The following is a 21,546-nucleotide window of genomic DNA, read 5'->3' on the forward strand; positions in this document are numbered from 1 at the left end:
GCCGTCAAGGTGCTCACCGCCTAGTACAGGACTAGGGCTCATTACTGCCACAGAGTGAAATACATTAGCAAAACTTATCAACGGACTTCCATCCAGTGGGTAAGAATTCACGCTTCCCAATGGGAATTTGCTGTATGACTCAGGGAACTCAACCGTGGAATGGGGAGGGAGGTTCAAGAGGGAGGGGACATATACCTATGGCTGATTCATGTTGGTGTTTGGCAGAAACCAACTCCATACTGTAAAGCAATTATCCTTCAATTAAAAATAAATTTTAAAAAATAGCAGATCAAATAATCATCAAGTATTAAAGTAGAAAAGCACACTACAACTGTTATCTCTACAGAGCAAAATATTGACAATAAACATTTTGAATAGAAGAAAAAGGAATCCTTGCTTCAACTGCAGGGGTGTGGGTTTGTTCCCTGGTCAGAGAATTAAAATCCCACATGCTGCATGGAAAGATCAAAAATTAAAAAAAAAAAAACTCCAATTTTCAAAAAGTTTAAAGCTTTTATGCTTATGTAAGTTTAAGTTGAACACCTGTCAAAGATTTTATTCAGCTAATGAACTGGTAAGGAAACCAGTAAAATGTTAAAACTAATTTCAGGAGCTAGGTATTTTAGGCAATATTAGTAAAAGATTGCTGAGTGAGACACAAATCTGATTAATGTCCAACAAGGCCATAAACCCTAACCTTTAATCATAAACCATAATCTTTTCCACAGGACAGAAATTACTGGCATCTCTAAGGACAGAAATCTACAAGCTAACATGTGACTTCACTAAAACTGGTACTTTCAATCAACAATAAACAGTTTTACCTCTTGATGAAGGTGAAAGAGGAGAATGAAAAAACTGACTTAAAACTCAACATTCAAAAAATGAAGATCATAGCGTCAGGTCCCATCACTTCATGGCAAATAGATGGGGAAACAATGAAAACAGTGACAGACTATTTTCTTGGGCCCCAAAATCACTACTAATCGTGACTGCAGCCACAAAATTAAAAGACGCTTGTTCCTTGGAAGAAAAGTTATGACAAACCTAGACAGCGTATTAAAAGGCAGAGACATTACTTTGCAGACAAAGGTCCGTCTAGTCAAAGCTATGGTTTTTCCAGTAGTCATGTATGGATGTACGAGTTGGGTCATAAAGCTAAACGCCTAAGAATTGATGCTTTTGAACTGTGGTGTTGGAGAAGACTCTTGAGCATCCTTTGGACTGCAAGGAGATCCAACCAGTCCATCCTAAAGGAAATCAGTCCTGAATATTCATTAGAAGGACTGATGCTGAAACTCCAATACTTTAGTCACCTGATGCAAAGAACTGACTCCTTGGAAAAAACCATGACACTGGGAAAGATTGAAAGCAGGAGGAGAAGGGAATGACAGAGGACAAGATGATTGGATGGTATCACTGACTCAATGGATATGAATTTGAGCAAGTTCCTGGAGATGGTGAAGGACAGAGAAGCCTGGCATGCTGCAGTCCATGGGGTTGCAAAGAGTTGGACACGACTGAGAGGCTGAACAACAACAGTGAGTTGAACTAAGCAGTTTCCCCTGGATTAATCAATTAGTTCTCAAATTTTAGTGTATATCAGAACCATCTGTTCAGTTCAGTTTCTCAGTTATGTCCAACTCTGCGATGCCATGGACTGCAGCACGCCAGGCTTCCCTGTCCATCACCAGCTCCCAGAGCTTGCTCAAACTCATGTTCATCGAGTCGGTGATGCCATCCAACCATCTCATCCTCTGTCCTCCCCTTCTCCTCCTGCCTTCAATCTTTTCCAGCATCAGGGTCTTTTCCAAGGAGTCAGTTCTTTGCATCAGGTGGCCAAAGTATTGGAGTTTCAGCTTCAGCATCTGTCCCTTCCAATGAATATTCAGTACTGATTTCCTTTAGGATGGACTGATTGGATCTCCTTGCTGTCCATAGGACTCTCAAGAGTCTTCTCCAACACCACAGTTCAAAAGCATCAATTCTTCAGCACTCAGCTTTCTTCACAGTCCAACTCTCACATCCATACATGACCACTGGAAAAACCATAGCCTTGACTAGACAGACCTTTGTTTGCAAAGTAATGTCTGTGTTTTTTAATACGCTGTCTAGGTTGGTCATAGCTTTTCTTCCAAGGAACAAGCATCTTTTAATTTCATGGGTGCAATCACCATCTGCAGTAATTTTGGAGCCCCCCAAAAATAAAGTCTCTCACTGTTTCCACTATTTGCCCAACAATTTGCCATGAAGTGACGGGACTTGATGCCATGATCTTAGTTTTCTGAATGTTGAGTTTTAAGACAGCTTTTTCACTCTCCTCTTTCACTTTCAACAAGCGGCTCTTTAGTTCTTTTTCACTTTCTGCCATAAGGGTGGTTATCTGAGGTTATTGATATTTCTCCCAGCAATCTTGATTCCAGCTTGTGCTTCATCTAGCCCAGCATTTCGCATAATGTGTTCTGTATATAAGTTAAATAAGCAGGGTGACAATATACAGCCTTGACATACCCCTTTCCTGATTTGGAACCAGTCTGTTGTTCCATGTCCAGTTCTAGCTATTGATTCTTGATCTGCATACAGATTTCTCAGGAGGCAGGTCAGGTGGTCTGGTATTCCCATCTCTTGAAGAATTTTCCACAGACTGTTGTGATCCACACAGTGAAAGGCTTTGGCATAGTCAATAAAGCAGATTTTTTTTGGAATTCTCTTGCTTTTTTGATTATCCAATGGATGCTGGCAATTTGATCTCTGGTTCTTCTGCCTTTTCTAAATCCAGTTTGAATATCTGGAATTTCATGGTTCACATACTGTTGAAGCCTGGTTTGGAGAATTTTGAGCATTATTTTGCTAGCGTGTGAGATGAGTGCAATTGTGAGGTAGTTTGGAGAAGGTAGTTTGGAGAAGGGAATGGCAAACCACTTCAGTATTCTTGCCTTGAGAACCCCATGAACAGTATGAAAAGAACCATCTAATGGCTTGTTAAAATACATATTTCTGGGTCCCACCCACAGAGTTTCTGACTCAGTCAGTCTGGGTTGGGACTCAAGAATTTCAAGTTCTAACAAGATTCCAGGTAATGCTGGAAATGGACTGTTGTTATATAAACCAGAATCTTTAAAATGTTTCCAAGCTAGCAATTTCTGTAAGAAAAATATTTTTCTTAAAATTCTAGCATACAAAATACTAGAGGAAGTTCAGTTTTCTTTGTCTTCTGAGTTTTGAAGGAATATTTGACTCATATAAGTGACTATGTTTAAAAACTAATCATAACAGTGCTCCTTTAAGAGACATCATAATATCACTTTTTTCTGAAGGAGATCAGCCCTGGGATTTCTTTGGAAGGAATGATGCTAAAGCTGAAACTCCAGTACTTTGGCCACCTCATGCGACAAGTTGACTCATTGGAAAAGACTCTGATGCTGGGAGGGATTGGGGGCAGGAGGAGAAGGGGACAATAGAGGATGAGATGGCTGGATGGCATCACTGACTCGATGGATGTGAGTCTCAGTGAACTCCGGGAACTGGTGATGGACAGGGAGGCCTGGCGTGCTGCGATTCATGGGGTCACAAAGAGTCGGACACGACTGAGTGACTGAACTGAACTGTGTTAGGAAAATATTTCTATTACACAATGAGAGGTGAAGGGCTTTCTTAATTATATTTTTAAATTTATTTTTGTTTAATTTATCCATTATAGACATGCAGACACACAGAGGGAAAACTTCTATCTTTGCACATTAGCTACAGATTAGAAGTGAATCAGAAACACAAAAACTTAGGGTGACTTTTCTTACATTGAGCACGTAATTCTTAATTGATTTAAGGTTGCAAATAGACAAACAGATTTGTTTAAAAGCAAAAACAAGGAAGAAGACTACTAACTGGATTCTCTGTCATCTCTCACCCAACAGAGAACAGGTCTTCATTAGAGATCACCAAGTAGTCAGACCATAATAGCAAACACCCATCATTGCTGCTCTCTGTTCAGACTGACTTACTGAAGGTGTACAAGCCAGACATAAACCAAGCACGTAGTATCAGTAGAAAAAGAAAAAAATAACTAGAGAGTTGTGTTGTCACCCAGGATTCACTTCAAAAGCCAAGAAAACATGTGCCCACAAATAGATTGTCTCCATCGGGTTAATCCTCTCAGCCAGCTCAGAGGATGACCTTCAAAACGGATCAGATACAACTTTCAAAAGGTCACATGACTCTCTAATGTGAATAAAATGAACATGTGACAAAGACTTAATTCAACTTACTAACTGATGATGTAAGGCATCCAGCTGCTTGCCAGTCAAAAGCCAATAAAGAGGTAAGGCTGGAGGAAAGGAAAGTGTGCCTCATTCTGGATGCTGGCAACTGGTGGGTGGGGTGGGGAACACCTGTCCAAAGGCCATCTCCCCCTCCTACAACCAGTGGACAACTGGGCAAGAGCTTTACTAGGCAGATGGAGGGAGCTATAGACATCGGCAGTACAGTCAGCTCTGACAGTCATCTTGAAATTGGTCCTGAGTGGTCTGACCAGCATCATATTGGTTGTTTTAAGTACAATTAATCTTCAGTACCAAGGCCAGTTTGTTCCCAATTTCTTGAGGCAAATTCTCAGAATTGTGGCAGATTATGTCATGGCTATCGTCTGGTCATCCTGTAGTTAACTTCTTCCACTTTGTGGGAGTTCCAGTATCTAAGACAGCCCACAGGATATGGCTCAGGATATTATTTATAGCTCTTGATAAGGAACTAAAGGTCCTTGACTATGCTTAATGACTAAACTATTATTATTTGGTTTCCTGGTATTGGTATTATTGGTGTTCTTGGACGGTTTTCCTTTGTTTCTGCATTTTCTTACTTCTCTGATTAAACCTATTCTTTGGCTAAAGTTTTCCCACAGACAAAAGGCAGGCAGAGGACATGAGGGACAAGGATCATAGGGTCTTGCTCTGTTTCAGTGAGGAAACCAGTAAGATATGAAAACTGACTCCAAGAGCATTTGAGAAGTCAGGCATTTGTAACAACGCTAAGATAAGATTGCTGGGTTATATACAAGTCTGACAGTCATTCAACAGGGACAGGAATTGTTATCTGGGGGATCTTTTCCCAAATGACAGAAGAAATTGCTTCTCTATCAGACAGAAATACCCAAATTAACATGCAACTTCACTAAGTCTGGGACCTTGAATAAACAGTATATGGTGAATCAAACCACATTTCTCTAGGCAATCCTCAGGTGGCCTTCATCTCATGTGGCCCTGAGGAAGGCCATGTGGCCAGACCCTTCTTAGTACCTCAGTGAAAGCCAGCCCGGCTTTAAGCTCATCACCGTCTCTTCTGTCCTCAGCTGAGAGGTGAAGTAACGTAAGCCTGCTAGCGTTGGTGGCAACGCCCCTCTCACATCCTCCTCCTGACTCGATCACTAATTCACTCCACGGTGAAAGAAGCTGTGAACCAGAGAACTCAGTGAAAAAGGTTAGTCATGTTAATATTCTTGAACTTTTCAAAAAATATTGCCGATAGCTTGAAAAATGGTTGTTTTTATGGAAGATGTAATGGGGGTGTTAACCGTTAAACTATAAAGATTTTTAAAGTTTGTAGCTTAGAATTTTCTCCTAAAATGCCAATGAGTGACTGATATAAAAAAAACAACTATAATTTCATTATCATTTCATGTTTCTTTATCCATACCAAAAGTTAAAACCTATAATATATTTTGGTAGAACAAACTGGTTGCATATGAATCTGCTATCTTTTTACATGTTTTACATGCTTCCTGCAATATCACTATTTATATTTCCAGTCGGTGGCATTGAATGCATTTCTATCCATTAGGTGATTTTCTGTGTGATAAATAGTTTCCAAATATGATAGTTGCAAAGAGAATAAATAGAATGAAGGGTAGGCAAAACTCTGACTATTATAAAATCCTTAAGTGTCCTTTCTCTTTAATATTCAAATATTCTCTGTGACAGTGCTTCTCAGGTTTATAAACCTAATAAGAGCTTCAAAGGTTTACCGCCTTACCCCTTGTAGTGGATACTACTGATAAAACCCAGGATGGCAAGAGTAACTGTTTACATTTTTTGTTGCCTAGAAACGTTTACAATATGTATAGGTTGGTTTTAAAATAGCAATAAAGATATGGAATGGGATTGTAACGTGATTGAAACTTTTTTAGGTATGCCTTTAGACAGGAAATGCAATCACTTCAGAGGAGTGCAAACCACAGATATTCGTGTGAATGTTTTCCGATGAAAGTAAACTTCACAGGTTTATGGTCTGTTGTGTAGATTTTCCTGTTCAGACAGTGAAGCCTTTTCTGAGCTGTATAATAGGAGCTGGTACGCACAATCATGCTTGACCTGCATTACCATCATGTCAATGACGGGAAGCATGAAACAGTGGTGAGCTTATGCTCTGGGGTTGAAACTATGGTTGGATATGTAATTATTACACTGAGACTAGACCATCCCAAACTCACTGCCTGCTGAGTTTTCCTCTCTGTGAAACAGAGTACTATATGGTACGTCTGCCCTGCATTTCATTGTTTATTCATAAACTCAGTGAAATTGTTCTCCACTCAGATTTGTTCATGTTACTTTATGAATCTAGGAAGTGCCTTAAACTTGTAGATGTTTCTGTTATTTTCCTTCTTCACATTCCCTGAGAATAGTCAGATGTATTCATATCCCAGAATCAATTTATGAAAAGTATCTTAAATAGCTTCTTGGTGCTCAGTGATTTTTATGTTCACCATCTCTCCTCCAAAAGATTTAATGTTTGAAACAAGAAATGTCCCCCTGAAACAGCCATTCAATCCCCCTCAACACATGTTATCAAGCCCACGCTCTGTGCTGACTTGGGCTGGGCCCCAAGGATGCAGTGGAGACCAGCATAGACCCAGGGCCCTGCCCTGCCCTGCAGATCTTATGCAGTGACTGCATAGCAGGCGAGTGTGGCTTTGCTGAAACTCATCTCCCCTCATTCCACACAAGTTCAAAATGTCATGTACTCAGGTGAATGGATAAAGAAGATGTGGTACATATAGACAATGGGACACTACTCAAATAGAAAAAAATAATGAAATAATGCTATTTGCAGCAACATGGATGCAACTAGAGATTATCACAGTGAAGTAATTCAGAAAGAGAACAAAATACCGTATTATATCACTTATACGTGGAATCTGAAATATGACCCAAATGAACCTACCTACGAAACAGACTCAGGAACATAGAGATCAGACCCCTGCTTGCCAAGGGGGAGGGAGCTGGGGGAGGGAAGGATTGGGAGGTTGGGGTTAGCAGATGCAAACTATTATATACAGGACGGATAAACAGCAGGCCCTACTGTACAGCAAAGAAAATTATATTCAGTATCCTATGACGGGGCTTCCCAGGTGGTGCTGGTGGTAAAGAGCCTGCCTGCCAATGCAGGAGGATATGAGAGACGCTTGGAGAAGAATATAGAAAAGAATGTATATATGTATAACGGAATCACTTTGATGTACAGCAGAAATTAACACAACATTGTAAATCAGCTACGCCTCAATGAGAAAATGTCATGTACTAACTGAGGTATGTTCAAGGCTTGTTGTTGCTTTCGAGTCACTACATCGTGTCCAACTCTTTGCGACCCCACAGACTGCAGCACGCCAGGCTTCCCTGTCCTTCACCATCTCCTGGAGTTTGCTCAAACTCATATCCATTGAGTTGGTGATGCTATCCAGCCATCTCGTCCTCTCATCCCACCAGGGAAGCCCCTCAAGTCTTGAATATGTCTATTACTGAGTTTCCCATATGCCACTTGTTCCGCTATGTCAAAGCATCAGTGCGCCTACTGATACAACAGAAACTCCTACATCCTGAGAGGAAGCAGAGAGCCCAGAAACTTAGAGTGATGGCAGAAAGCTCCATTCCAAGGGCAGCTGGTTCTCAATTCCCATGATGAATCATCTAGAGAGGTCTAGAAAACACTGAGGTCTGCCCCACTCCAAACCCCAGAGAGTCTGATTTTTCAGTCTAGGATGCCTTACAGGGACATATAGCTTTCCAGGTAATTCTAATGTACAGCCAAAGCTGAGAACCACTGTTCTAAGGGAGATTAGCTCCTGGCTGGTAGAACCAGTATATTTCAAACCACATCCTAACATTTGCCTCTCACATTGCCATCTTTGTCTATAAAGAAACCTAGCTTATCCTTTCTGGCCTGTTGGTACCTGCTCTGATCTTTTGGTAAAGATTAACATGTTCCCTTTTAAACCTGTGTGACAAAATAAAGAATTTTGAAACCCTAATCTTACCTTTTGTGAGTGATTCACCTTGTCATTCAGCAAGCTATTAGTTACTATGACTCAACATTACTTGTTAACCTGCATTTCTGAAAGACAGAGCCCACATCTGATGCCTCGTAACTGTTTACTTATCTTGCTTACCTTTTGGATAAAAAGGAGTCCTGAACACCCAGGACAGAAGTTGGCATCCAGAAATACCAAAGAGCTTATCTTGTTATTTTTGTGTTCTAGGATTTCCCTGGAGACACAGGCATTGACTGAAGCGCTGGCCTCCTAAGCCCATGCCAACTCACAGGGTCCATCTACAGGGCCAGGTGACCCCCCCTCCCTGATGCATGCCTGTATGAAAACTCTCTCCTCTTACTTGCTGCTTTGGTGTTTGCTCCTCTTCCGAGGAGGCTGTCAATAAGAAGTAAGTCAACTGCATGCACCTCTGCCTCAGTGAGTCCCTTTCTCAGAGGCCTCCTCATCTGTGTCAGGAACAGGGTGTCAGTATTTTTTTTTTTTTTAAGATTTTTTTGATGTGGACCATTTTTAAAGTCTTTATTGAATTTGTTACAATATTGCTTCTGTTTTATGTTTTGGGTTTTTGTCCGTAAGAAGTGGGATCTTAGCTCCCTGACCTGGGATTGAACCCGCACCCCCTGCATTGGTAGGTGGAGTCTTAACCACTGAACCACCAGGGAAGTTCCCAGAGAATCTGTATTTAAAGAAGAGCCCATCTACCCAACCGAGCCAGAGTTTGGCTTGACCACCCTCTTCAGAAAATAAACCACTGTGCTGTTGCATGGTTCTTCTTTTAGAGATAATGCTGCCCTGCCTACGTTGATGAGATGTTATGGGGCCCTCTCCAAGAGAGCACAGTGTCCTTGGTCAGCTTTCATGTAGCCTCCTCCTCCTGCTGCTGCTGCTGCTGCTAAGTTGCTTCAGTTGTGTCCGACTCTGTGCGACCCCATAGACGGCAGCCCACCAGGCTCTGCTGTCCCTGGGATTCTCCAGGCAAGAACACTGGAGTGGGTTGCCATTTCCTTCTCCCACATAGCCTCCTACTTGGGGACAAATCAAATAGATCAACCACTATTGTCTTACAGCTTAGCACAAACGTCAAGCTTTGTGCTGCCTGCTGGGGTCACGGTTACAGTGCCTTGCGGCTCTCAATGTTATACAGATTAACCAACCACAAACCACTATGATTTAGTAGGTAACAAAACCCATTGTCTAGCAGGAATGAACTGGGGGAAGAAAATTCTTTCTATGGCTTTAGGAAGCAAATGTCAGATCTCTAGTACTTAGACATTTTAAAACCTTGACCTTTATTATTTTTCTGAATATAAAAGTAATGTATACTTCTTGTGTCTGTTATTAGGATGCTTTTAGCTGTAAAATAAGACAACACTATTGATACTATGTATAAAACCAGTAACTAATGAGACTATGGGCTTCACAGGTAGCTCAGTGGGTAAAGAATCCACCTTCAATGCAAGAGACTTGAGTTTGATCTCTGGGTCAGGAAGATCCCCTGGAGAAGGAAATGGCAACCCACTCCAGTACTCTTCCCTGGAGAATCCCACAGACAGAGGAGCCTGGCGGGCTACAGTCCATGGAGTCACAAAGAGTCAGACACAACTGAGGTGACTGAGCACACAGCACAGTGAGAATATACTCGAGAGCACAGAGAGTATTTATTCTCACAATGAGAATATACTTAATGCCCTGTGGCGATCTCAGTGGGAAGGAAGTCCCAACGGGAGAGGATATGTGCCTGTGTGTGGCTGATTCACTGTGCTATTGAAACTAACACAACATCGTAAAGCAACTGTACTCCGATAAAAGTTAATTAAAAAAAAGAAAGATACACCTAAGATGGCTCAAATAAACAAGTGAGTGTGTTTGTTCACATGGGAGGAAGTCCAGAGTTAGGCACACTGCAAGGTTGGTTTGGAGTAGCTCAGCAGTGTGTCAAGTAAGACCCAGATTTCTTCAGACTCTGCACTCTGCCGGCTGCAGTCCAGCTTTATCCTCTGTCTGGTTGCCCTAGGTCTCACAGTGTGACTTCCAGTAACAGGGACTATATGCTTCCTGGTTTCCTAGCCCATTGGAGAAAATAGGTGTCCCATACCCCCTTCCAACCGAGTGAGGAAGAACGTCCCCAGAAGCTTCCAGGAAACCTCTCCTTTAACCTCATTCACTGCAGTTAGGGCACATGCTTATTTCTGAACTCGTCAGGGAGAGTGAGCTTACCCTAGTACCCACCAGTCGTACCCATTCAGCTGAGAGTCAGCATCTTGTGGAGCACCTGGGCTGAATGGGGAGAAGCACTGGCTTCTCCAGGAGAAAGAGGAACAAATACAATATATACGAAATTCACTTTGACGAGGCCTGACCAGTAGATAAGCAAAAGAATAATACAGAACTGAAAAGCTAACAGAGAAGATAAAGTGGAATGATAATTTAAAAAATACACTTGATTGATTCAAAAAGGGCAGGAAATGAAAAATACGGGAACAAAGAATAGGTGGGACAAATAGAAAACAAACAGCACATTGGTAGACTTAAATTCAACCTTCAATGTACAATTCCAAACATTCTGGTTGAGAGACTGGACTAAAGAAACCAACAAGAATCACTTACGACTATTTTAAAGACACACACTTTGATTAATATCAGCATATGGAAATGGATGGTCAAAACTTGAAGAACAATGTAGAAGAATTAAATTACCCAATCTCAAGACTTACTATAAAGGTACAGTGATTAAGACAGGTGTTGACAAAGCAAATAAACCCATGGAACAGAATAGAGAATCTAGAAACAGATGTGTACATATGTGTCAATTAATTTACACAAAGACACCACTGAGACTCAGTGGAGCAAACATTTTTTTTCAATAGACAGCCCTGGGTCATTAAATATCACTGTGAGAAAAAATTAAATTTCAGCTCTCACATCTTACTGAAAAGTTACCTAGAGATGGATTATAGATCTAGACCTAAATACAAATCTTTGGAGGAAAACGTAGGAGAATACCTTCATGATCTTTGAGTAGGTGAAGACTGTTCATCATCCCTCCAGGGTTTCTAGCTTTTTAATCTTCATCCTAATGATTTTAAATGGTAGCTTGTTCCCACTTTAATTTACAATTCTTTAATTGCAAGCAAGATCGGACAACTTTTCACAAGCTAAGCCACTGGTATTTAAGTGTTCATTTGTCCTACTTTTCTGTTAGGTTATTGTCCTTTTTCTTACGTAAAAAGTTCTTTATATACTAAGGAAATGTATATACCAAGGAATATTTCTTAATGTTTTTAAAAAAATTATTTTTGGTTGTGCCGGCTCTTCTTTGCTTTGTGCAGGCTTTGCGCAGAGAGTGGAGGTACTCTTCATTGCGGGGCCCAGGCCTCTCACTGTGGTGGCTTCTCTTGCTGTGGCGCACAGGCTCCGGGGCTCGTGGGCCCAGCAGCCGGGACTCACAGGCCCCGGGGCTCGTGGACTCGGCAGCCGGGACTCACAGGCTGTAGAGCGTGGGCCGGTAGTCGTGGCGCACGGGCTTAGTAGCTCCACAGCATGTGGGATCTTCCTGGACCAGGAACTGAAATTGTGTCCCCTGCACTGGCAGGCAGATTCTTATCCACTGTGCCACCAGGAAAGTCCCTGCTTTTTAATTTTTAAGAACTTAAGTTTTTAGGGCAGTTTTAGGCTGACCCCAAAATTAAGCGAAGATACAGAGATTTCCCATATGTCATTGTTCCCTCACATGCACCCTTATCAATATCCCTGCCAGAGTGGAACCCTTGCTACAAATGATGATTAAAATATGAGGCATATTTTAATCCCTCAAAGTTCGTGGTCCATATTAGGGTTCACCTTTGGTGTTATATGCTCTATGGGTTCAGATAAGTGTGTAGTGGTATCCCAGTATTAGGATCTTTTCTAAGGAGTCAGTTCTTTGCATCAGGTGGTCAAAGTATTGGAGTTTCAGCATCAGTCCTTCTAATGAACATTCAGGACTGATTTCCTTTAGGATTGACTGGTTGCATCTCCTTGCTGTCCACAGGACTCTCAAGAGTCTTCTCCAACACCACAGTTCAAAAGCATCAATTCTTCAGCATTCAGCTTTCTTTATAGTCCAACTCTCACATCCATACATGACCACTGGAAAAACCATAGCTTTGACTAGACAGACTTTTGTTGGTAAAGTAACGTCTTTGGTTTTTAATATGCTGTCTAGGTTGGTCATAGCTTTTCTTCCAAGGAGCAAGCGTCTTTTAATTTCATGGCTGCAGTCACCATCTGCAGTGATTTTGGAGCCCAAAAAAATATAGTCTGTCACTGTTTCCATTGTCTCCCCATCTATTTGCCATGACGGGATGGGACCAGATGCCATGATCTTAGTTTTCTGAATGCTGAGTTTTAAACCAGGTTTTTCACTCTCCTCTTTCACTTTCATTAAGAGGCTCTTCAGTTCCTCTTCACTTTCTGCCATAAGGGTGGTATCATCTGCATATCTTTGGTTATTGATATTTCTCCCTGCAATCTTGATTCCAGCTTGTGCTTCATCCAACCTGGTATTTCACATGATGTACTCTGCATATAAGTTAAATAAGCAGGGTGACAATATACAGCCTCGACATACTCCTTTCCCAATTTGGAACCAGTCTGTTGTTCCATGTCTGGTTCTAACTGTTGCTTCTTGATCTGCATATAGATTTCTCAGGAGGCAGGTAAAGTGGCCTGGTACTCCCATCTCTTGAAGAATTTTCCAGTTTGTTGTGGTCTACACAGTCACTCACTCATTCACACAGTCAAAGGCTTTGCATAATCAATAAAGCAGAAGTCGGTGCGCTCCTAAAACAATGTCTTAAATCACTTCCCTTTAAAGAAGACAGAAAGCCCAGCTACTCCTTTACCCAGCCTCCATTGCAGCTAAAATGCAAGTATGTGATGAAGGTTTAACCAATCAGATGCTCCCACTCCAGATTTTTTATTTGGTGTCTGTTGACACAAAGCAGTAAGAACAGTGGAGTCCGTAGCAGCAGCAGCAGTGAGCACAGCAATGTCCGGTTTCTGGGAGAAGCAGATACTGTACAAGGTGTCACAGCCATTTCCTCACTGGCAAGACAGCGCTACGGGCCTGTAGATGCCTGGTCCCCCTTATCCCGGCCTTCCACCGGCCTGCCTTTCAAGCTTCCTGGTATTTCTGTGAAATGATGGCTTTTCAGTCCATTCCTTTTCTGTTTAACCACAGCTGATTTTTGATGCTAAACTTTTTAACAGGTGTAAGGAAACAAGGAGAAAATCCCTCTCCCAGACTCTGTCCCACTTTGCCACATGAACGCTAAAAACTTTTCACAAAAACAGCTCCTTACATACCAACAACATGCAAACAGCTTATACAGTGCAATTAAAAAAAAAAAAAACAAACCTCAGTCTAGAAAACATACAAAGAAGACAGACAGCCAGCCAATAGGCACATGAAAAGGCACAATTGCTAATTATTAGAAAGTGAAAAGTGAAAGTCACTCAGTGCCACTCCCATGGACAAATTCTTCAGGCCAGAATACTGGAGTGGGTAGCCATTCCCTTCTCCAGTGGATCTTCCTGACCCAGGATTTGAACCGGGATCTCCTGCATTGCAGGCAGATTCTTTACCAGCTGAGCTACCAAGGAAGCCCAATTATTAGAAAAATGCAAATCAAAACCATGATAACCCTAACCTCATAACAGTCAGAAGAGCCATCATGAAAAAGTTGACACATAACCAGTGCTGGAGAGGGTATGGAGAAAAGAGAACCTTCCTATACTGTTGATGGGAATGTAAATTGGTGCAGCCTCCTGTGGAGAAAGTATGGAGGTTCATTAAAATACTGAAAAATAGAGCTACCATATGATCCAGCAATCCAACTCCTGGGCATCTTATCCAGATAAGATGAACTCTAACTCAAAAAGATACATACACCCCATGTTCACAGCAGCACTATTTATGGTGACTAAGACATGGAAGCAACCTAAATGTCCAGCAACAGGTCAACCTAAATGTCCAGCAACAGATCAACCTAAATGTCCAGCAACAGATCAACCTGAATGTCCATCAACAGATCAACCTGAATGTCCATCAACAGATCAACCTAAATGTCCAGCAACAGATCAACCTAAATGTCCAGCAACAGATCAACCTGAATGTCCATCAACAGATCAACCTGAATGTCCATCAACAGATCAACCTAAATGTCCATCAACAGATCAACCTAAATGTCCATCAACAGATCAACCTAAATGTCCATCAACAGATCAACCAAGAAAGAAGATGCAATTGATACATGTACAATATAATATTTCTCAGTCATTTAAAAAATGGAATAATGCCATTTGAGGCAACATGGATGGGCCTAGAGATTATCATATTAAGTGAAGTAAGTCAAAAAGAGACAAATATCATATGATATCACTTATATGCAGAATCTAAAAAGTAATGCAAATTAATCTATATGCAAAACTAAAATATACAGACATAGAAAACAAACTTATGGTTACCAGAGAGGGTAGCGGGGTAGGGATAAATTAGAAATTTGGGATTAACAGATACAAACTACTATATATAAAATAATAACAAGGACCTACTATACAGCATGGGGAACTATATTCAACATCCTGTGTAATAACTTACAATGGAAAAAAATCTGAAGAAGAATATACATAGATGTATAACTGAATCACTCAGCTGTATACCTGAAACTAAAACAACATTGTAAATCAACTATAATTCAATTTAAAAAACTCAAACCCAGCTCCTTTAGTCCTGATTGCATTTGCTCACCTTCCCCACCCCTCCCCTCTCTCTAAGACTCGGGTATGATTTCAGATTTCAGAGGACCAGCCCAGGAGCCAGGATCAGGCACATTTAGCCTGCTCTCTCTCTATCCCTCGCTGTCTGAACCTCCTCCACTAACCTTCCCAGAGAAGGGTCTCCACCCCGAACAACATGACTCCTATAATTCATCCGTCTGTCCAGACAAGTCTAACTGCCTGGAGAGGACACAATTTGTGCTTGGCTTAGAACTCCTACATATTGAGAAACAGGATACTTTCCCCAAAAAGATCCTTCTAGATTATCTTTAGTAGGACTAAATGATTCTTGTTGAACCTGACACCTGCTTCCTAAAAGCTTGGACTCTGCCAATTTCCTCCTTTCCTCCTTCCCTCCCTCTCCCTCTCTTTCACCAGCATTCACAGAGCAGCCTTTAATGAGGCAAGATGGCAGAGCCTCAGCTCAGCCGTCCCTCAGAGAACTCTCGCTTCACTCCAGTATGTTCTGTAACCCCAAGTAATTACTGTGCATCAGAATAGTCAAGCCTGTTCCTTCTCTTACAGGTGACAGAAGTCTCTCCTTTCTCCACTGCAAAAGAAATGCCTTCAGATCTGAGTCGTAAAAAAGATGACATTTCTAATTTTTTGAAAAATAAATAAAATGGCTCTGCAAAGCAAGAACATTTGGGTCACATCCCAGAGCCACCCAATGATACCTTCTCTGTGTTTCAGCCAATGGCTTCAAGGCACCTAAAGTATCAGTAGGGGTTTTCCAAACTCTGGCTCCTGGACAACTTTACCTGGAGGGCAGCTGCAGGTAAATCCTGAGTAGCCAAGCTGGTGGGTGTTAAATCAGCTGCCTGGGTCATACTCAGGTCCTTGGGGTTCCCAGGGACTGAAGATTCTGCACAAGAATGGCTCAGGTACATTCGTTGCCAGTCACTTCCAATAATCAGAACTTCCCATAAATGTCGATATGCTTATATTGATGTATGAACACGACACACACACATATATACACACATTATATAATAGTTTCATTATAAAGACATTTTAATAAAGTTAACTATATGCATAAGCACATATTGTCTCCAATTAAGTTTTTGCCCTAAAATTGGTAAATAGGCTAATCTAGTTACCAAATAACAGAAAGCAGCCATGATTTTCATTGCTGCTAAAAACGACTTTCCATGATCATGACCGAAGGAGATTTTTTGCAGCCCACAGTTCCCGGAGGTCAGATTTTCTACATCACCCGGTGCCAGGGTCACATACACTTATAATCCTTCTGTCAGACAAATAGTCTGGACCTGGGGAGGATTATTCCAATATGGGGCCATCAAGAGGAGAGGGAGAGAGGACTCCCCAAGTGAGGAAGCCCCGGAAGAGTTCTCCTGCTTTGAGGGGCCCCAAGTCTGCTCCCCACTGGGCTCCTGAGTCACAAGCTTCCCACAGCCTCAAGGGCTCATTTTGGAGACCATGAGGGCTCCGAAGTTTGGCTGCCTGAAGAAAGGCGTTTATGCTCAGGGAGTCCCCACGTGCCTGCCACGTAAGCGTGCACCCGGGAGATAGTTGTGGCTGCCCTTGGGTGGGCTTTCCGCAACCTGTGCTCTGCCCACTGAGCAGGACTGGAATGCCACTGGAATGGGATGGAATGGCCATCCCATAAGACAACAGTTTGTCATCTTTTTTTTTAACCAGTCATTGTTTATTGGATGTTAATTCTCCATCAGGATTTGAAAGGATTCAGGGGTGCCTGGCAAAGGTGATGGTCAGGAATGCAGAGTGCGCCCTCTTCAGTGGCACTTGCGTAGCCGCTCTGGTTTGCGCTCCTTGTAAGAACGGCAGTAGCTGAAACCGCGTAGGCCGCCAGCACCAGAGAGAGCCCCGCGATGCTGCCTCTCTTCTCGTTCACGTACTTGTTGTAATACCGATAGTACCCTCTTTGAAATGCTCCAGCGATGCCTGAAGGGGTGAAATCCCGCATCAGTGTCCACCTTGGCAGCTCCCCTAGTTCGACTTCCAGGAGCTTCTTCTCCTTCAGTGGTAGGACTGACGCCATCTTGGAGTCCTCTGTCATCATTTTTAAACCTGAAAGTTGGCCAAGTTCTTTACCACACACAGACTTAGATCCAACCCTTGGATTTTGTTCCAAAATTATTTTAAAAGTCAAAAAAAATTAAATTGAGAAGTTTTGTTTCTACAACCTCAGGCACTTGCCAAAATACTCTCCAAGAATTTTTTCAGTCATTTTCATTATACATTTGCAGAAAGCTTTTAATAGATAGCAAAATGCATCTGCACATCGCCTCGTTGGCTTCACGTAGGAGTCCCTCAGAGCTGGGAGGACGGGTGAGTGTATCCATCAGACAGTCAAGGAAATGGACACCCAGAGAAGTGCAAGACTCACACAGCTAGTAATCAGTAAAGGAACCAGACCTCCTGCAGGAGCCAGCGTGTGTGTATGTTCACAGTAGAAATGCACTGAGGACTGTCCCTTGGCACACCGAGGGACCAAAAGCACCCACAACTATCTTATGAGGTCTGCTATTAACTGTTATATTTGAAAGAGAAGAAGTTAACTGTGAATAGCTTTCTATCTATATTTTCTGAAAGGAAAGAGAAAGAAAGAAAAAAAAAAGGAAGATGATCAGGACTAAATCATGTACTGATGTCAGAGCCTTTTCTCTCAACAGGTGAAAGGCACCCACTCCAGTGTTCTTCCCTGGAGAATCCCAGGGACGGGGGAGCCTGGTGGGCTGCCGTCTGTGGGGTCGCAGAGAGTCGGACACGCCTGAAGTGACTTAGCAGCGGCAGCAGCAGGCAATAAGCACAGCTTCTGCGAGGCTGTCCTGGCGGCTGTCACCTCCTTTGTGCAGTAGTGACATTTCACCAACATTGTGCATCTACTGGGGTTTAATAAATTAAGCCATATTTTTAAAAACCAGAGCCATTATTTAAGGATCTAATATGAAAATTTTATGTAAAAAATAGTCACTAATATGTTTTATGCAAATATATCCTGTTTCAACAATTTTAAAGTACACTCCTCCCCGCCCCCCTCATTTTTACCTCTAAAATTAGCATCCATCTGGGAAAACAGGATGCAGCCAATGTGTCATACAACAATTGTCCCCCAGGTGGCAGTCATGATGTAAAGAAAGAAAGTGAAGTCACTCAGTCCTGTCTGACGCTTTGCGACCCCATGGACTGCAGCCCGCCAGGCTCCCCCGTCCATGGGATTTTCCAGGCAAGTGTACTGGATTGGGTTGCCATTTCCTTCTCCGTGATGTCATGATGTAGTTACAAGAAATATTCCATTGACTGCATTCCAGCAGGATGGAGAAACCATCAATCTCAAAACACCTTAGGTTAGATTTGATGAAATGGGTAATGGCTTCTTTGAAGCAAGATACAACTACAGCAAGTGTTCGTTTAAAATAATACCACTTGTTGTTGCTAAATTGTGTCCGACTGTTCTTCATCCTCATGGACTGTAGCCCGCCAGGCTCCTCTGTCCATGGGATTTTCCAGGTAAGAATACTGGAGTGGGCTGCCATTTCCTCCTCCAGGGGATCTTCCCAACCCAGGGATCAAACCCGCATCTCCTGCATTGGCAGGTGGATTCTTTACCACTGAGCCACCAGGGAAGCCCTAAATAATACTAAGAACTAGGTTATATTCTCACACTAGCTTTGGAATTCAGCAATAAAGTGAAGCTGTGAAACCCTAGGCACTCCGCCTTCCAGCCCAGTAAAGCCCTGGGTTTCGCTGCCCCACACCCAACCCCACTGTGTGACCCCAGGTGTGCCCTGTACCCTCCAGGACTTCTGAATCATAAAACTTGTCTTTTCAAAGTTCCCTAATGCAATCAGTTGCTGCTGAGGTACAATGTGCAACTATAAAAGGGCAGGGCCATTCCACACCCAACATCGGTTGGGGAAATGTCTATGGGGGTCTCACAAGAAGTAAGAGTTGCCAGGATGAGCACCCCCAGGCATTTTTCATGAGAACATCACTATCCATAGGCTGAGACCAGACACAAAACAACTGTGTTCTCCTGAATAGCTCACACCATTATTTCGTGACCTTTTATAGTTGGCAGCTTACACAGAACATTTCAAGTACACATTTTACACTAGGAAGATAATTATTTCCTTCTTCTCCACTCCAGCCTCCTATGAATCTGTCCTCACTATACATTTCATAAGCGCACCAATCAGTATGATTAAAATGTCCCTAAAAAGGCAGCCAACCTTCAAAGAAGCCAATAAGACATGACCCATTTCATCAAAAGAAAGAAAGAAAAAAGTTGGTTCGAAAACAGCTGAAATGTCGACATGGTTGAAAGAAACCAATCAGTAATACAGATATAAAGATGCTATGCTTGTAATTAGCTTGATTAACAAAATAACAAAATAATAAAGCCAATTAGAAAAATATTAATAAAACATTCTGGCGATGAAAGCTTATCTCTGATGAGTTGGAAAAGCAAAGAAAAATAATCCAAAGCTATTCCCTAGTTTAGAAAGATTTTGTTTATCCTCTTTGTTAGAGTTGGAGCCAACCATTCTGATGGTTTGGATTAGCTGTTAATATTTCCAGCCATTTGAGTATTCACATCAACAGTGCATTTCTGGGAACAGACGACATCACCACGGATGGCAGGCTGTGGCACGATACTTCTCCACACCTAAGTCACAAGTCTTCTTCTCCTTTCACCACCTTGATCAGTGGCCTTTAGTGGAAACTGGGCAAAGGCAAGTTAGTGACCCCGGGATATCAACACGGCCACGCCTGCGTGGTAGCCGTCAGACCTCCTCCATCTCCAGGGTTTCCATGCGCTAGGCTGCCCACCAAGAATCCAGGCTTGCGGCCAGTTGACCCTCCCTGTTATGCATCTTAATCACTTGTTTTTTCTTAACATTATGAAAGGTGAGGCAGTGAAACAGTGATGGAGAGGGGCAGTCCGTGTGGATAAGAGGCTCATACAGTTCTCGAGATTTGAGAGAGATGAGTCCTTTTATCAGGAAACCTATTCTAGACTTGAATAGAATTCATGTGTTCACTTATTCATTCACTTTACAAATCCATTATCTCTTCAAATGACTATACGTATAAGATTCATACCATAGTGGAAATAATTGGAGTTTTAGAATCATTCTGACCTGGATTCAGCTCTTGATTTGAACAACATTTTTTCTGAGCCTGTTCCATCACCTGTAAATTTAGAATAATCACATCATCTTTGAGTGTTTTTCTAAAGATTTCCAAAAATGTGTGTAACATTACTGGCACATAGTAAACAATCAATCAGAGCCATGGCTAGTACTATTTTATTATTATCAACTACTTCTGCTAAGCAATACAAGCCCCTGGTTCAGTGCTTCATATTCACCTGAGGATGAGTCTTCCTCTTAGCCAGCTGCTTCAGCCTGACAGAAATTCAGACTCCCACTGGGTTTTGTTAACTTAGCTCAGCCTGGCTATGCTCAGCCTCTAACAGACTTCTTTCCTGACAAACCTTAGTCAGCTCCTCCTGTAACTGAGCGCGAGCTTACTTCCCGATGCATGTAGAAGCCGTGGCATTTGCTTTAGAAAAGGTTTTATTTCAAGATCAGCTGACAAGGAGGCAAGGAACCCAGCTCAAATCTGTGTTTCTGAGCCAGGATTCAGGCAAAATGTAAGGTTTAGGGGAATTTCAAACTTGGAAAGCTGATTGGTTAGTCTGATATCAGTCCTTATATGCTACTGGTGCTTCTGGAAGCCAGATTTTCTCTATTGGAGGACCTCTCACTTCGTAAAGGGCTCTGGTAGAAGCATTTCTATTCTTTGAGTTCTGTAGTCTGAAGATTCTTGGTTCTGGGCTCATCCTGGAGACCTGGGTTCTCATCCAGCACGTATATAGTGCTGTCTCAAAAATAACTCAAGGTTTGATGAATCAATCAACCTATTTCAGGAGCAAAATCAGTTTAAGCTGGTCCGTATTTTACCCGCTGATTTACTTTCAACCCTCTTCTTGACTTGACCTTGGCCTGTGCCCTTGACCTTGGCCTGCTGGCCCAGTCTTGGCACAGTTCCTCCTAAGCCAGTTTAGTGAGAATCTCCCACTCTTGATAGGTAATTGCCTTGGCCTTCTTTAGCAAGAATCCAGTTTATCAAGAGTCCCTCTCAGTTCAGTTCAGTTCAGTTCAGTCACTCAGTCATGTCCGACTCTTTGCGACCCCATGAATCACAGCACACCAGGCCTCCCTGTCCATCACCATCTCCTGGAGTTCACCCAGACTCACGTCCATCGAGTCAGTGATGCCATCCAGCCATCTCATCCTCTGTCATCCCCTTCTCCTCTTGCCCCCAATCCCTCCCAGCATCAGAGTCTTTTCCAATGAGTCAACTCTTCTCATGAGGTGGCCAAAGTACTGGAGTTTCAGCTTTAGCATCATTCCTTC

The 21,546-nt window shown here is 42.3% G+C and overlaps 1 long non-coding RNA gene and 1 pseudogene across 1 annotated transcript; one reads left to right on the plus strand and one right to left on the minus strand.

Moving 5' to 3' along the window:
• The first annotated feature begins 4,213 nt into the window (after positions 1-4,213).
• Positions 4,214-16,145, plus strand: LOC129632896 (uncharacterized). The gene is made up of 4 exons (XR_008704738.1): positions 4,214-4,318; positions 5,345-5,472; positions 8,525-8,705; positions 15,662-16,145. It is a non-coding gene; the product is annotated as an uncharacterized LOC129632896 (long non-coding RNA).
• Positions 16,146-16,157: 12 nt separating this feature from the next.
• Positions 16,158-21,358, minus strand: LOC129632895 (ATP synthase subunit f, mitochondrial-like; annotated as a pseudogene).
• Between the last annotated feature and the right edge of the window lie 188 nt (positions 21,359-21,546).

Source organism: Bubalus kerabau, chromosome 18, assembly GCF_029407905.1.
Source record: "Bubalus kerabau isolate K-KA32 ecotype Philippines breed swamp buffalo chromosome 18, PCC_UOA_SB_1v2, whole genome shotgun sequence".
NCBI lineage: Eukaryota > Metazoa > Chordata > Mammalia > Artiodactyla > Bovidae > Bubalus > Bubalus kerabau.